Here is a 19,127-nt window from a genome sequence, read left to right as displayed (position 1 = left end):
CTGGGGGTGAAGCAGGGGGTGGGAGTTGCAGGGAAGGTGAGTGATGGAGGAGAGGAGGGGTGATGGTGGGGGTAGGTGTGTGTTAGGGAGAGGTTAAGTTGCCAGTAATTGTGTCAATAAACTCAGCTTAGATAATCATTCCAATACGATTTTTCTATTAATATAGAAGGTAGTGGCAACAAGCTGCTAATGATGGTTCAGTATTTGATGGAATAAGCTCAATACCTAGGCAAACAGGTATCGCCAATATGTAACCCTATCCTTTCGTCTCCGTCATTCCGTCCCCTCCTCGGAAAGCTTTCTATTGTTGTCAGAGATTTTACATTTAGAAATGATTTCAGCTGCTTCTCATGCAAGTTGCTTAACAAGGATACTGTGACTTTCATTGCAACCTGTACTGAATACCGAATCTAAGTCCTGTAATAATCCATTTTATATTACTATAAGTCAACTACTGTTAACTTAAGACCGAACGCTGGCAGAATAAGGAAAATACATCCTTTAGACTGACGGCGTAATTTGTTATCCTTTCATAGTCGTATAGGCATTTACCCTGCTTGCGGATGGATGAGTCTGGCCTTCATACCAGACTATAAATTAAACCTTACTCCAGTCAACACTTTCTTAAGGCCAAACCCTCATATCTTAATAGGTCTATATAACTTTATGCTTATGTGCAAGCGTGTGTGATTATACGAGTATTAAACGTGCATAATCTCTCTCTCTCTCTCTCTCTCTCTCTCTCTCTCAGTAGATTACCTTACATACAGTCACACTGGTAACCTTTTGTTTGACAGGAATAATATACAGTCTATAAACGTGCTAGTAGTAGCGGTTGCCCCATTCACACAACTGTATTAACCAGCCTCCACACACACACACACACACACACACACACACAACTGGCGTTGGGGTTATGTTTTTGCCTGCCATCTAGTAAAACGGGAGTTCGAGCAGGATATGGGTGAGAAAAGTTTCACTAACGAAGTGAGAGGTTACTGCTCCTCTTCAGGGAGAGAATGGTTGTATGTGAGTGTGAAGATCACAACCTTGCCCTAGATTGGACGATATGAGCTCTCAGCTCTCTCCCTGGAGGGTAATGAGCTGACGATCATGCCAATCACTTTATCCTGACCGACCCGGTGAATTACACACATTCACCCAAACGCATTAAATTTTGGCAGGTAGTTCTCCTCTCCGCCCATTCCTTCCACACACACTAAGGGATAATATCACATGCTTATTGTCTCACACAACTCACAGTTGAGGAGAATAAAGAATTCTTTCTGGGAATTAGGTCGAATGAAGGCCTGACTTGTCCAATTCCATTTAAACAAGAAGTGTGTCTCGACCCAGCTAATCTATTCTACTGAGTTTCTGATAAACTTCATGCATCAGTCTAGTACTGCGCGTTCTAACATTTGTCTGGATAAACAAATATTATTAACTGAACCAAGAGCAAAAAAGTGTCACTGATAGAATGTGTAAATACCAATGACTATGTTGGGTTAGCACTCGGTTGGCAAAGTTCTTGTAAACCACTGGTTTCCAAGCTGGGGAACGCGACCCCCTTTGGGGTGTGTCAGGTAGATGGAGGAATGGCCTGAAGCCTTCTTCCAAAATTTGCTATTACATTGGTGCATGGCGCAGAAGCCTGGGCGTTGAGGAAGAATGAAGAAAAACAGTTGGACAGGACAGAGATGAGGATGCTGCGATGGCTGTTGGGAGTGTCACTGAGATAGAGGAGGAGGTATGATGACATCAGAGCAGAGGCAGGAGTTGTGTCAGTTGTGGAGAAGGCAAGAGAGGCACGTTTGAGGTGGTAATGGCATGTGACCGGGATGGAGGAAGTTGATCCCGTGAAAGTGGCATGGAGGAGTTAGAGGAAAGAGAGAAGACAAAGGATTAGGTGAAGAGATGGAATCGAGAAAGAAATGAGGCAGTTAGGCATGGAGGAAGAGGACGCAAAGGACAGAAGCTACTGCCGACAACATAATTATAAGAGCGGCCGATCCCACCAGGGACTAAAGCAACTATTTTATATATATATATATATATATATATATATATATATATATATATATATTTATATTTATATGTATTAGTCACAGGTCATGCATGCTTCTCAGACTCTGGTGAGTCAAGTGGTGATACACGAATCCATCTCATTCAGCTGCTGTCTACCGACCATCAAGTCAGGGCCTTCCCAACCACAGCCACTCAAGCAGTATATGATTCACTATGATCTGATGGATATTATGACTTTAAATATTATTACAGGTTGAAGAAGTTATAATACCCAGGAAATTTAAAAGAATATTGCCGTATAAATAAAAAAGTAAGAATATGTTCTTACGCTCATTAATGGCTAGAGTATGCATTTGCATATGCAAATATGCAATGCATGATTATCCTAAGCTTACTTATGAATCTCTGTGAGATAAACTGTGAGAGTTAGACAGCGAGAGACCCAGTATTATACACAACACACGCACGTACACACTACTGATTGACCTGAAAAGGTCTAGGTCTGGTTTATGCTTAAATTAGTTTATGACAAGCAGCCAGCATGTACTTATGATTTAGGAAATACATCAAATTCACAGTGACCGCTAACAAACATGCAGTTGTCTTAAAATCTGACATACTTTAATGCATTTTGGGGTAAAAAATACTAATGGTTTAATGAAACTGAGAAGAAATGGAATATTATATACACTTTATTTTCCATACACTAAATATTTAGGTTACAACGAAGAGTATATACACTTTATTTTCCATACACTAAATATTTAGGTTACAATGAAGAGTATATGAACAACTTTTCTGAGACGTGTCTGAGGTAAACGTCTGATATTAATCTGTGTTACATTAGGGATGTTATAGATACCGAGGGGGGGCCAGTCATCATATAAGGTAACGTTTTGGTGATGTCTGTTTATATCAGCCTTGCATGATCACTGAACTGACCGTTTTTCATCATGTGATGAACCATCACTTTACAGCTTGTTGCTACTTCGTGTGTTCCCCTATCATAAAAACATTCATTTAAAATCAAAACATATTATGTTACGACATTAAATGGCTACTAAGCCTCTCCCCAACACTCCGCTACCCCCACTCCCATCGCTCCCAGCACACATCTACCCCCACTATCCCCCAATCCCTCACCTACCCCGCACGTCCCACCCCACCTTTACGCCCAATACCGTTACCAGATCAAATTATTTGCCGCTCTTGGTGCCTTCTACGTGGTGTCCCGCGCGGAAATTTCTCCAACTGTTCATGATGGAGCACTTTTCGTAACAATATGACCCACTCAAGCCTCGTACAGATAGGCCCTATATATCACGCCTTTAAGACAGCCTATTAGCTACTTTCAGACGGCTGAGAGTGGAGTTTTCCGCGACGAAAGTAATCTGCTGAAGGAAGGTAGATTTCAAACCTTCGCCGCTTCTGAGCTTTCGAAGAAACTGGATGTCAAAGTGAAGAGAGGGAATAACGCCCTAATAAACGTGGAGGTGACTAAGATGATGATGACACAGGACTTTTCAGTGACAGGTGGGTTAGTGAGAGAGAGAGAGAGAGAGAGAGAGAGAGAGAGAGAGTGTGTGTGTGTGTGTGTGTGTGTGTGTGTGTGTGTGTGTGTGTGTGTGTGTCATTATTTTGCCCTTACTAACATATCTATGAGAGGTGATGGGAGTGTCATGTACAGTCAGGGAAAATTCCGCATTACCCGCCGTTCGGAGTGTAATGGCAGGATTTTACAATCCCACCACTATTGTTCATCAGTGTGACGCCAGTTATTTAATCTCCCACCGGTTATTCGTTCTGTTCAACTTACCCATTGATAATACAAATAGTACTCGACTTAGTCTCCCCTCCGTGATTGATGGAAAAATTCACTTCAGTAAAACAAAAGGGGGAGGGGTGGTGTTTTGACTTAGTCAGGTATGATAAAGGTTAATTGATTAAGATCGTTCCGGTTACCGGTAGCGTTTGTAGTTTTTGGCCGAGTCGAGATTAAGTCAGTACCACATGTGGTCGTCGTTCCCAAAGCAGAGGAATCTTGAATTGGAAGGGGAGTGAGTTAGGCAGGAGAGGACATAATTCCCCTGATTGGGTATAAAAAAAATGACATATACTTTACTCTACTTTAATAATTCTATACTGGTTTTCAACAGACATTTTTAATTACATGACCTTTAGTCATATGGAAAAGGGTTGTAAATTAAAACCAAGGTTTGGGCGACCATCATACAATATTGTCACCGAGCGAAACAATTGGAATATTCAAGTGGTTCCTGAGGACATCATACCTCACTCTTTATTGTCGGTTATTCTTGGGCTCGTCAATAGCCTTAAGACTGGGACATTTATGGGTTTGGGTTGTCTTTTCCAGCTGGCATAGCCTCGACCCAAGAAAAATAATCACTCGTGTTCTATTTCGTCCGTGTAGTATAACCTCATCATGCAATTCACTATAATTCACAAACACTATCAATTCATAATTATTAACAGTTCATAATCATCATTAATGCATAATCACCAAGAATACATAATCACTCGGGCTAGTTTAGCCTCGAGGAACAACTCAAAATCACACTTTTTGCTCACAACCACTAAGTTCCCTTCAACGCTCCTAATTTTCTAACATATTAATATAAGAAAATGAAAACGGTTAATGAGTTTGAATTTCGGCTTTCCGTTACATGATCACATCACATTTCAAATTTCTAATCCTTATCTACAAAAAAAGAAGTTCACCTGATAGATCAATAATACCATTTCTACTACATTCAGTTTATAAAATAATTCATGGGTAGTGTAAGTGTGTATGTAAGACGAGTCTATGGGCAATACCACGAGATGGCCTCGTGCACACTCCGACGTCACGGTGTCTGTGGACTGAACCAACGTCTATTATACATGATGTCTGAGCAGCGAGTCTACGTTAAGATTTTAACAACATTACTTCATATGGTTCACGCCAAGTAAGGATTAAACAAGGAAAAAAAGGGGGGGGGGGAAAGGAGGAATGTGAACAGCTCACTTGAATCAACGTCTATTATACACGATGTCTGAGCAGCGAGTGGGGCCTCTCGGGCACACAAGGGACCCCACTGCCAGATCAAATGAGATTGTGTTTTTGCAATATGGTGGGTTTTAATTCTCCTCACTATTTATATAGTAGTGTACACATGACGTTAGGACTTTTGACTGAATTGGGGAAAATTTGGGATTCAATCCTTACTTAATTTAAATACTGAATTTACCACTATCCCGCCTTGAATTTGGGGCAACTTATGCCATCTAGTGACGGCTAAGGTAAGCGGGACTATTAAATCCCTCACAAATGACATTATTTAGGCCTTTTTGACTGTTAATCTTACATATTTGGGTTCTAGCAGCTTCATTAGTAAGCATTTCACAACTAGAATACGGAGAGACTTGTATACCCATCATTACTCTGTTTAAGGTTTAAACTTGGCGCCCAACAACGACGCACAAACAAGGAGAAAGACTGCTCGCATATGTTATTCATTACTCGACCAGACGGAGGAATTCTCATAGCTCAACACTCACAATTACATCACCCATGCATAGATACAGAGATGTACACATATAAAAATAAAATTAACCCTACATCAATCATTAACATATGAATTACTACTTAGGACAGGAATTTATAGACTAGTATTCAGATTACACCCTATCTAACTTAGAAATTACAGTACCTCTAAACACATACATGAATACTAAATTTGTGACATTACAGTAAAAAATGTGTCACGAATAGTAAAAGGTAAGGTGAATCCTGGAGCCTTAAAAAATCAATATGTACCAAAAAAAAAGGTTGCAGGAGAGATGCAATGAGAAACAGGTAAATAAGGGAGAAACAGAGGGAGTGGGGGGGGAATACAATTTGGGGGAGACAAGGAGGAAGAGGGGTAGGGAGAGAGTGGAGGGGAGGTACCGAGGAAGGGGTGGGAAGACCAAAATGGAACTAGCACGGAGAGTATAGTATACTTTCACTGGGCATATCTTACCATCAGTTTGTTGTATTCCGCATTTCAGGTTATTATTACATAAACTACACAGAAAATATTGTATTCCGAGCATGCCTTTGAATGTTAAACACAAACATATGCCATGAAAATGCATATCTGTCAACTCTTCTCCATACAATATTACTAGATACTCAGGCTCATTTCATACCTGCTGACCTAACGAGAATTCATGTCTCCGGCTGTGCATACATTTTTTTATTTTTTTATTTAAGGATGAAGGAACCAAAGGCCAGTAGGCCGCAAAACATTCCTTCCAAGAAAAAACAAAAATAATACAAAAGAGAGCCAAATTCACGATCAGTTCATTTCGAGATGCCTGGACACACTGCGTTTGAAAGCCTTGAGATCATAGGAAGTAGGAAACACAGACAGAGGGAACGACCAGAAAGGAATTAAGCAATAGACGAAGTCACAAATAGAAAGATACAAACCGTAGGAGTTCAGTTTGGAAATTAAAGATTTATGCCAGACTCGATCGAAAACCTTTGAAATATCAAGTGCAATGGCAAAGCTTTCGTCAAAGTCCCGAGAGGAAGATGACCAAGAGTTCGAAAGGAAGGTGAGATGATCGCCAGTGGAGCATCCCTGACGGAACCCATACTGACGATCAGAAAGAAGGTTGTGATAGGAAAGATGCTTTAAAATTGTCTGTTAAGAAAAGACTCGAAAACTTTTGAGACAGGATGTTAAAGCAATTGGACGATAGTTACAGAGTTGGGAATGGTCACCCTTCTTTGGGACAGGCTGAATGAGGGCAAACTTCCAGAAAGACGGAAAGGTAGCCTAGAAGTTTATAGACAATAGCGTAAAAACTTACCTAGGCAGGGTGTAAGAACAGAAGCACAGTTCTTGAGGACAACATGGGGGACCCCATCAGGCCCATATGCATTGTTAATATTGAGGTCAGTGTTGGCAGAAAATACATAAGCTGAAGAAATTTTAATGTCACCCATGAGGAAGTCAGAGGGGGCAAGTGATGGAGGAACAGCACAGGAATAGTCTAAGGTGGAATTGGAGGAAAAAGGCTGAACGAAGAGATTTGCCTTATCAGTAGAAGCAATAGCTACAGAGCCATCAGAGTTGAAAAGAAGAGGAAAAGATGATGAGGTAAAGATGTTAGAAAGGTTTTTGCCAAGGTGCCAGAAGGAGTGGGAAGAAATTAAAATGGAGAATTGAGAGCATTTAGTACGGATGAAATTATTCTTTGCAGAGCGAAAAACAGACTTAGCACTATTCTGGACAGAAACATAAAAAAGATGTGATTCAGCACTGAGTTGGCTCTGGTACCTTTTATAGTCCCTCTCCTTGTTGTGGACTGCACAAGAACAAGCGTGATTAAACTTTTTTTTTGTTTTGCATTAGTCAAAGGATATGAAAAAGGATTGTATGCCTCCATGCTCGAGAGAATAACCTCCGTAATGCGTAAGGCACACTCAGATGGCTCCCTGCCATGGAAACAATAATCATTCCACGGAAAATCAAAGAAGTCCTGTCTGAGGGCCTCCCAATTAGCCGCTCCGAAGTGCCTCAGCCGACATTTCATTGGAGGGTCCACAGGCCATACTGGAGCGATAGGACAGGTTAAGGTAACAAGGTTGTTAACGGAGGAGCCCAACTGAGAGGAATGATTAACAATGTAAGCAGAAGGATTAGTTGTAAGGAAGAAGAAGTCAAGTATGTTGGAACTCTCTCCAAGAATGTCAGGGGTATAGGTAGGGTGTTGTACAAGCTGCACTAGGTAATTAAGGATAGAAAAGATGTAGGCTTGTTCATCAAGTGGATCAGTGAAAGGAGAGGAGAGCCAAAGGTGGTGGTGAAGATTGAAAACTAGAATGGAGATTTCACAGAAAGGAGAAACGGATAGGATTAGTTCCATCGTAGAGGTAAGACAGTCATATCTTACATACATACATATACATAACATGCATATTTAAAAACATAAAATTTGTAGCTCTTCCCCAGCCAACCCCTCGCTTTCTTATGTTGTAAAATTGTAAGCCTTTCAGTTCCATATGGTTCTGGTGAGATTCTGAACTTTTGTGCCTGTATGATCCCCAGGCCAGAAAGGAGCATCACTATCTACGCTAGGAGTATAAAATTTGTACTTCTAGCATATTTAATACTGTGTGGTGCTGCTGGCCGTAATCAAAAGCAATACTGAGAAAGAATACTGAATGCATAACAGTTTTAATGACCGTAATTTCGACAAAAAAGCAAGGTAAAGTCAAGCATGCTTCGAACAAGCTGCAGTCTTCTTTTGACGGCGGATTGAGCGAATAGGCCCAGTCAAGGAGACGGGACCGAATTTTTAATTAGCCGAAAGCCGAAGCCACCGGCCAGACAGTGTTGTGACGACAAGCTGAAGGTAAGGCCTTTGTATGTTTCATATCTGATTTTTCTTGTAATGATGAAAGCTGAATTTTTCTTTAAAAAATCAGATGATGGGAGTTCCTACCGATGCGTGGCAATATGAAACTTGTTTAGACTGTAAAGTGCAGTAGAAAGGAGGTGCCTTATCATGAGATTGAATGTATTTATCAATGCCCAAGGAATTTACGTGAGTTTACAACGTGATGTTTATGCTCACGCCATAATTCTTCTTTCATACATGTGGTTATAACGTGATGTTTAATCTCACGCCATAATTTGTCGTTCATGTGACACACACTGATAGCGTGAAATCTAGACACGATGAGAGTTTCTCCTTCCACGACATCGATAGCACTCCACCACATTACATCTTACCACACAATACAGAATACAGCATACACCCAAAATCATATCACAGTATAGTCTATACCATATAACACCCCACATAATATTACGCAAACCACGGTACACCATAGGTACCATGCAAAGCACATCACACACAACATACAAAACACAAAAACATACTACACACCAAAGCACATCACACTACACAAAAGCGAAACCAGCGAGAACCCCATCACATCACACACACGACAAAACACACCACACCCCGTTCATCACACACACACACACACACACACACACACACACACACACACACACAGAAAGTAAGTGTTTATTGACCACAATATCCAGTTACACATACAAGATTTCAAGCAACAATAAACATTAACATTATAAACAGCACATCATACATTAGCAAACAATTATGGTCCACAAACAAGCGAAGTATTAAAGGGTTGATCAGTGCACCTGTATATCCTTAATGAAAGCAGGAAATCATTGCATTTCTGAATAGTAACATAACTACAATTTGACCAATTACGTTTTTTACAAAAGATTTCCTAATCATATATCGTGGTTAGAAAAAACATTCCAAATGAATACCCTTTGAATAACATAGGCTTTGATAAACATAGTACACACTAGCCAAAACAGGAAAGGACCTTATACACTATCTCCCCAATAGGAAACTGATCATCGTCACCAATGATTTGACTCCAGGAAGTAAAGTTATGCCTTGTAGGTATGTGCTGAGTCAGTGGACACACCTCCAGTGCGTGCAGTTCTGTTTGCACAGCACCACATGGACAGTGCCGCTCTGTCTGGGAGACTCCCCTCACACACACCCTCACACACCATGCACACGCTGCCACATTATGCTCACACACACATACGCACACATACACAAATCCACATGCACATACACAAGCATATGCATATGCACAGACACAGGCACATTCACAGACACACAAAAGCACACGCACGTGGGTTCGGATGCTCTCACAGGCACACGTACAGCACTAATACATGAACATAAGTGCATTCACACATGCACACACGCATACTGACATGCACGCAAACATACACACGGGCGCTCACACACACGCACATACACACACCCACAGTTGCACACACGCATATACAAGCGCGCACACACACATACACACATACATACACACACAAACACACACACACACACACACACACACACACACACACAATCGCACATACATACTTGCATATATACACACGCACGCACACATGCTTACATATGAATACAAACATACTCACCCACTCATTCACTCACACCCACACACCCACTCACCCCCACACACACACTTTTCACCCACACAGGCACCCATTCACCCAAACACGAACCTACCCACCCACCCACAAACACCCACCCACAAACACCCACACCCACTCTACACACCCACGCAACCCCCCACTCATCCATACACCCATCCACCCACCCACCCACACACCCAGACACCCACAGACACACCCACTCACCCACACCCACACCCACCCACCCACCCAACCAACCACACACACACAGACACACACACACACACACACACACACACACACACACACACACACACACACAAACACAAACACACACACACACAAACACACACAAACACACACACACACACACACACACACACACACACACACACTCACTCACATATACACACTTATACTCACAAACACACACAGATACGTTACATACATACCGACACTTACACACACACACACACACACACACACACAAACACACACACACATACACACACACACACACACACACACACACACACACACATACACACACACACACACACACACACACACACACACACAAACTTACACACATACATACATAGTGGACACACACACATACACACACACATCGCAAGCATAGCACAAACCTACATATATACACATACACACACAACCCCCCATCCCCCATCCCCCACCCTCCCACCCGCCCAGTCACTCGCTCACTCATCTGTACTCCTCTTCCACATGCCCAGCCATATTACTGAGCTCCCTTGTCAACCCAAGCACGCACTTGCACACACATTTGTCAATTATCTACCCTTACACCTGCCCACACACCCACGGACCCATTAACTCAATCAGTTGTTCACTTACTTGCTCACTCGCTTACTCAGTCGCCCTTTCATCCACCCACAGTCACTTAGTCTTTCATTTAATCTCCCACCCACTCACTCATCCACATTTTCACGCACATACTAGCCTCCAGCCACATCCATTCACTAACCTCCGAACCCTTCCACTTACTAATCCACATATCCATTCCTGTTATCTCATGTTACCCATCATTCCCATAATCACTCACCTATACACACATCTACTGTACTTAACTCTCACCTATTCACTCACCCTCCCTCTCACCCATCCACCCACCCTCCATCTTATCCACCCACAGATTTACTTAACATACTCGCCTACCTAGCCACCCATAAACACACCCACTCGCTCGCTCACACATTCCCTCATGCAGTTTCGCACTTACACTGGCAGTTACTCAGTCGCTCATCCACTCATCCTCTTATTATACCTACTCGCTAATTCATCCACCCACCCATCCAATAGCTTTCTCTTTCAATCCCTTTCTCTCATCTATCCATCGACCCATCCACTGACTTACTCATCCACTCACTCACAGATCACTCATTCATTCATTTACTCGTCCACTCTCTTGCATGCAACTTCTCCCTCCCACTTTATCGCTGTATTTTCCTTTTTTTCACTAACTCATTCGCACACTCACATTCCCTCCTCCTCTTTCATACGTACCTGATCACACACTCACACTGCTTCCCACCTATTCATTTGCTCCATTGGAATCTCACATTATTACTATGCAGTCTCATATTCTAACAAAGGCCTTTATTTTATTCATTATCATATCACGCTCTCGTATTCTTCCATTTTGCTTCACAGTTCCCTTCACACTCCTACAGTCACTCACGTTTACTCATTTCACACTTGTTTATATGCAGTTCCATACTCTCACTCAAACGGTTATTAATTTTTATTCGTTATTACCTCGCACTCTCACACTTCCTTACTCTCTCACAACATACCTTTACTGTCATTCACATTTGATAATTTTTAAGTTCCTCTCATACCTTCTATTATCGAAACAGTTTGTCACTCGCTCCCACATTTCGTCATTAATTTTTTTTACTCATTTTCTTTTCTCAGTGCAATCACTCAATCATACACTGTCTCTTTCAAATCCTCATTCAATCGCTTTTCCACAATTATTTACGTACACTTATACTGTCACACTAAACTTTAGGTGGAAGCTCAGAGTTACACACTCATTTTCAAATTGGTTCATGCACTCATTGACACACAAATCTACTTTACAGTAATTCACAGTAGTCATCTTATTCATCCACACTCGTATGATGTCTCTCTTCAATATTCACTCACTTTTACTCCACTAAACTTGCCTTAAGTTACTCACAACAATATATTTTTTCCCAGGTTGAGTATGCTGTTCTGACCATACTTCTGTTAAATTTACTGCTACTCTAGTTTAGTCAAAATTCATAGAATGAATGAGGATGGGTCTGGGGAAGATGGTTGGAGTGATAAAAACTGGATGGAAATGAGAGTGAGTGACGGCTTGAGCAAAGGCGAGTAAGTGAATTTGAGGGAGTGATCATGATGTAAAATGTGACTGAGTGTGGAGAGTGACTGAGTGAGAGGGAGGAGTTAATATGAATTAGCAGTGGAGTTTGTGATTAGGAGTGTCTAACTGTATGAAAGAAAGAGCCTGTCCGTGGCTTAGAGTAAGTTAATATGCAGATGTAAGAGAGATGTCATTTTGTGTCGGACTCCGGCCACAGGCTTAATAGTCCGTTCCCTGAGGTCCACTCGTACTGCAGCGTGTCACACACCACCTCTTGCCCAATAGCTACAGTACACGTTATATACATCCCATGGATGTCTCATTTTTGGATTGATGTAATCGTACTAGCGAGGGTAGAACATTTGTAAGGTCTGTTCTGAGAAAATTTCTAAGTCGTCAGAATATTCGCTGCCGCAGAATGGTGTCAAACTCGCATCTTATCAGAAGGAGTAGGTGGTGGAGAGTGTGTTGCAGTAAGAGAAAATCTTAGAAGAGTGAGTGAAGGGCAGTACTTGTACTGTAGGTGTGCTAATGAGAGAGTCATACAGACAGGTGGTGAGAGAACTGAAAGTAATTGTTATTTTCTAATTACATTGGGGCATGCATGCATACTCAAGAACACGTGACCTTGAGCTATCTTCCGCATGCTTTTTTTTTTTTTTTTTTAAATAAGAAGGTTAACCTCTGGAACGACATTTTCTGAGGCACGTGATGAACCTTATGTGGCCTCTGTCATTACTTTGTAATGTGGGGCTCCGGTTGATTGAATAAGCTACTGTAGTAGTTGGTCTTCCTGAATGACCGTCAAACACTTGTGGCTTTTCTATACATTTGTCTTCTGAACAGGACCGTGGGCCCTTATATATATATATATATATATATTGTTACGCTGTCCGCCTTTCCGTTCCCACGGGTGCAGCCGTTACAGCTGGGCTAGGGGGATTATGCAGTATGTATCCGTGTCATTCGCGGATTTTACATTAGCGAGTGTTACAAGTTCTTTTGTTTCTTTCGTTCCTGCCACTGAGGGCAATTTTATTTAATACCATGCTGAGATGCATTTGATTATTTTGATTGTCGTGTGTGAGCTACCAGTATATTTAATGATGTTTTGCTTGCATTTGAAGTACCAATTCATTGTAGAGAGAGAGAGGGGCACGAATTTAAGTTCTTATTAATTAATTTGATTCATGTGTTCGCGCTTGGCCGCACAGGAGCCAGCCTTTGTCAGTGTCTTCCCAGCCAGCTTTAGTGTCGGGTGCTTGTGCACTCTCTCTCTCTCCCCAGTCATTTTTATGCCGAGCTGGCGTTTTCATTTACGTTTATTTTTATTCTTTTGTTGCTGACTGAGGAAAGTAGTTATTTTATTTTGTTTTTGTGACCTTGTTGTCTTTGGAGGGCCAGTCTGGCTCACCGTAGTCCTCTCGCTGCCTTAATTAACGTTCCCCAACACACGTTCATACACACACACCCCTAACCCCTACACAGTTCAATCCCATCTACTTGCACAAGGCTAGTGAGAACTATCGTGAGCCGTTAACTGCGTTCCCCCTTGGACACGGGTTAAGTAGAAAGTCGTCACCACCGGAAGTAAGTGGGAGGTGTTCCTGTATACTGTCTCGGGCGGTATTACTTCCGGTAGTGACGATAGTAGGCTGGATCTATAGGTAGGCTGTTCCGTTTGCTATCAAAGTACAGAGTGTTGCGTTCTTGAGTGAGTACCTTTCCGTGGCGCAGTTTTTTTCTCAAGTTTGCGGAGTGTCAGTGCCGGGGTCTGCGTTATTTTTGCAACGCAGTGGAGGCCGATCATCGAAGGCTGACTTGTTGTCTTTTTTGTAATAGCCCCGGGCTGGCGCAACCGTAACAGTGGCGACCTCGCATCAGGATATCCTAACAGTGCCTTCTTCTTGCTAGGATATCGTTACCTTGGCTTTCTCTGTACTTTGAGGTGAAGTTGATGTGTGTGTAGTTTCTCAGTCAGCATTAGTATTTCGTTATTCAGTACTGCCATTGATTTGTCGCCATGGAGTCACGCGTGTCTACACCAGATCGCGTACGTGCTGAGTCACCTGTGGATATGGAAAATATGGAACAACGAGAGGCACATAGCAAAGGTACTCCCCGTGTGAGCCCTGAGTTTGACTATGGTGCTGAAATGCCTCGTTTCGCTACCCCGCTATTACCATCTATGATGCCGCCTAGCCAGTTTAGAGCAGTTCCCCCAGGTATGTCTAGTGCTTTCCCTGGAGTTGTTCATTCTACTCCCATATACCCTGGAGTCTTGTCACCGGAGGCTCAGTTGCAGTTGGAGTTGAAAAAGATGGAGATGGAAATGCAGCGTGCAAAAGAAGAGAGGGAGATGGAGATGCAGCATGCAAGAGAGAAAGAAGAGAGGGAGATGGAGTTGCAGCGTGAAAAAATGCGATTTGAGCTGGAGAAGACTCGCTTGGAGCTGACTGCTAATAGACCAACTTCAGATACCCAAACCTCAGGCCGTGCAGAGGATAGGGAGAGTTGGTTCTCAAGGAGTCTAAAATTAATGCCAGCATTTGATGAGTTGAAGGTGACAGAATGGTTTGTCAGGTTTGAAAAGAAGGCTAGGGAGTTTGAGTGGCCCAGGCAGCGCTGGGTGGGGTTGGTATCTATTGTGCTGAAGGGAAAAGCTTTGGAAGTGTATAATAGGTTGAGCCCTGAGGATGTAGATGATTATGATGAATTTAAAACAGCCATCCTGAAGGCATATGAACTTAGACCAGAGGCTTATCGGTTGTTGTTCCGTGGTGCTCGGAAAAGACCTGCTGACACCTATATGGCCTACGCTAGGTATCTGGAGGAGAGGTTAGACGAGTGGTTGCTGAGTGAGAGCGCCACTTCGTATAACGAGGTGCGTGAACTGCTTTTGATGGAACATTTTACCAACATGGCTGACAAAGAAATTGGTGTTAAAATTAGGGAGAAGAGATTTAAGACCGTGAAGGAAGCAGCGACGTGGGCTGATGACCGGGTGTTTGCCTTGCGGAGTATGGGGTCAAGTATGCTAATTTTCAGTATTCCAGGGAGAGGACTGTGAGTGGCCCTGCCTGGGATAAATCTCCCGTGAATCAGTCCAAGGGAAGTTCAGAGGAGAAAAAGAATTCAGGGAGAAAGAGCCCTGTATCCAGTTCGAAGCTAGTTTGTTACTTTTGCAAACAGAGTGGGCACATCAAGCCTAACTGCCCTAAGTGGAAGGCCTCCCAAAATGCCAAACCAGTGGCACTAATTGTAGGTTCGAGTCAGGTGAACGAGAGGAGTTGGGAGAGTGGTAACGGTGAGGGAGAAGTCTGTGGAAAGCTGGAGTGCAGCCGGCTGTGCTCGCTGCCAGCTCAGGCTGAAAAGGTTACCCAACATGCTACGCCACCTCCGGATGAACTGTCTCAGAAATCGTCCCTAGACTGGTGTAAACCTTTTATATGTCACGGCACAGTGAAAATTCATGGGATCAGTTATCCAGTTACTGTGGCTCGTGATACCTGTGCACAACAGTCTGTGTGCAGAAACGTGACTGGAGGGCCTGTAAACTCAGGGAAGTATGTGCTGTGTAGAGGCATGAACTCAGATGAATACTATGATTATGTTCATGTGGAACTCAATTGCCCCATTGTTCAGGCTGCAGCTCAAGTAGCTGTTGCTGATGTAATGCCGCTAGAGGGGGTTGATTTTCTGCTGGGGAACGACCTGGCTGGGGAGAAAGTATTTCCATCTCTTCCCCCACCAGTTGTTGTGGCAGAGAAGTGTTTTGACGCCCCAGAAATTGGTATTGAAGTTGATGCAGAAGTGGAAGCCATGTTCCCGGTCTGTGCAATTACACGATCTATGGCACAGGTTGCAGCCCGGGAGGAAGAACTGGTGAAGTCACAGGTTCTTGGGGTTGACTGTGATGAGGCAGGGCCACCAATGGAGGAACCTAGTGAACAGAGTGTTGCTGTAGTGGGTGAGGAGAGTGGGAATGCGTGCATGGGCGCCGCCCCACTTCCCACTCAGGACACTAGAGGTGGTGTTGAGTGTGTCTGTGTGGAGACTGGACCCAGTCCACCGACTGAATTAGAAGAATTTCAGGACGCTGGGGTCGACTGCGGGGATGCAGGACCTCCGTCAAACGCGCCTGAGGAACAGAGTGTCACTGTTGAGGGTAGAGGTGATGATGTCAGTGTGGAGTCTGACATTCCTACCCCTGTCCAGTGTACTAGAGGCAGCGCTGAGATTGATCGCCCTTCGCAATCCAGTGTCCCGACCAGTCCTTTATCTCAGTCCTCAGTAGAGCTGGCAGGTGTTGGGCCAGCAGAATTGAGGGTGAAGCAACAGGAGGATGTAACATTAAAGCCCTTGTTTGCTCGAGTGGGGGAAGAAAGAAGTATGGGGTGTGGTAAGGAGGAGTTCCTGATTAAAGACAATGTTTTACATCGCCGATGGACGCCCACTGGCGCCACGGTGGATGGAGGAGTGGGTGAGTTAGTGCAGGTGGTGGTGCCTGTGCAGTATAGGGTGCCGTTAATACAGTTAGCACATGAGGGACCTCTAGCAGGTCACTTGGGAAACAGAAAGACAGTGCAGCGCTTACGATATAACTTTTGGTGGCCAAGTATGCCGGGACAAGTTGCTGCGTACATCAAGAGCTGTCACACGTGTCAGATAGTGGGCAAGCCTAATCAGGTTCTTCCTGTGGCCCCTTTGACTCCCATTCCTGCAGTTGAACCTCCGTTTACCCGGGTAATCATTGATATTGTGGGCCCTTTACCTCCTACTTCTGCTGGAAACAAGTATCTGTTAACCATAATGGATGTTACAACACGATACCCAGAGGCCATACCCATCAGAAGCATGCAGGCGAAGTCAGTAGTCAAGCAACTTAGCCTGTTCTTTACTCATTTTGGCCTGCCCAAGGAGTTGCAGTCAGACCGTGGAGTGAATTTTACATCTAATTTGTTTAAGCAGACAATGACAGAGTTGGGCATCAAACACATTTTGTCCAGTGCCTACCATCCGCAGTCACAAGGTGCCCTGGAGAGGCATCATCAGACCTTAAAGACAATGCTGCGCACCTTCTGCTATGATAGTGGAAAGGATTGGGACCTAGCGGTACCCTTTGTTATGTTTGCAGTGAGAGAGGTACCAACTGAGTCGTTAGGGTTTTCACCCAATGAGTTAGTATTTGGGCACAGAGTTTGTGGTCCCTTGGATGTGGTGCGAGAGGCCTGGAGTAACAACAAATCTGGCAACCAGGAGTCCATGCTTGACTATGTCTGCTGCACTCGGGAGAGACTGCATTGCGCTTTAGAGCTTGCCCGTGACCATCTAATCGGGGCTCAAGCGAAAATGAAGGCTCATTACGATAAGAAGGTCAGAAGTCGTGAGTTTAAGCAAGGAGATGAAGTTTTGGCACTGCTGCCCATGCAAGGAAAACCTCTGGCGGCTAGATTCAGTGGTCCTTATATTGTGAAGAAGAGAGTTGGGGAACTTGACTATCTAATTGTTACCCCAGATAGGCGGAAGAGTACTCAGTTGTGCCACATTAATATGTTGAAGCCATACTACCACCCAGTTGATTCTCATTGTGGGATGACTGCTGATGTCTCTCACCTGGGATGTGAAGGACGGGGAAAGGAGGACGTGGCATCAAAGGAACGTGCTGTGGAGGGAGCTGTTGGTGCCGGTGATGTGAGTGGTGGACCAGGGTTACAGCCACAGTCCCTGGAAGGTGTCTTTGGAGTGGACGTTGAGGGAACCAGGGATAAGAGCGCTCCTGTAGTTTTGGTGGTTGGTAGTGAGTTGGAGGAGCAGGAGGAAGTGTTTAGTCATGGTGAGATGTTACCAGCTGACCTATGGGAGGGCAATGGTTATGCAGCTCTGGTGGAGAAATTGCGACACCTTGATCCAGTAAAGCGAGAAGAGCTCTGCAACAGATTATGGAAACATCCGAAAGTTTTTGGAGATTCACCGGGATTGACAACTTGGGCTACTCATGACATTGACGTTGGGGATAGTAAGCCTGTAAAATTAGCTCCCTACCGCATCAACCCTATCAGACAGAAAGCTCTCGATAATGAGATCAAGTATATGTTGGACCATGGATTGATCAAGAGGAGTTTCAGTGAGTGGAGTTCACCAGTTACCTTGCAGCCGAAGCCAGATGGGAAGGTTAGGTTGTGTGTGGACTTCCGGAAAGTTAACTCACTGTCTAAGACCGATGCTTATCCCTTGCCTCGGGTCGATGACTCCGTGGACAAGGTGGGAAATGCCACTTATATCACCAAGCTTGACTTAGTAAAAGGATACTGGCAGGTCCCGCTGACGGAACGGGCTAAACAAGTGGCTAGCTTTGTTGTCAGTGGTGCAGTATATCAGTGCCAGGTGATGCCTTATGGATTGAAGAATGCTCCAGCCACTTTCCAGAGGCTTATGGATAAAGTGGTGGATGGCATACCTAATTGTGTCGTTTACATCGATGATGTCATTGTGTATGACACCAAGTGGGAGGAGCACCTTGATCATGTGGAAATGCTCATTAAGCGGTTGGAGGAAGCTGGCTTAGTAGTCAACTTGGACAAGTGCGAGTTCGTACGTGCTAAGGTCCAGTACCTTGGATTTGTTGTGGGACATGGGCAAGTGGCTCCACCTCGGGCTAAGGT

This window comes from Coenobita brevimanus, chromosome 50 (genome assembly GCF_032717465.1).
Source record: "Coenobita brevimanus isolate Jiangsu-jjx chromosome 50, ASM3271746v2, whole genome shotgun sequence".
NCBI classification, from domain to species: Eukaryota; Metazoa; Arthropoda; class Malacostraca; order Decapoda; family Coenobitidae; genus Coenobita; species Coenobita brevimanus.
The sequence above is the reverse complement of the archived record's forward strand: the minus strand, read 5'-3'. Positions refer to the sequence as shown.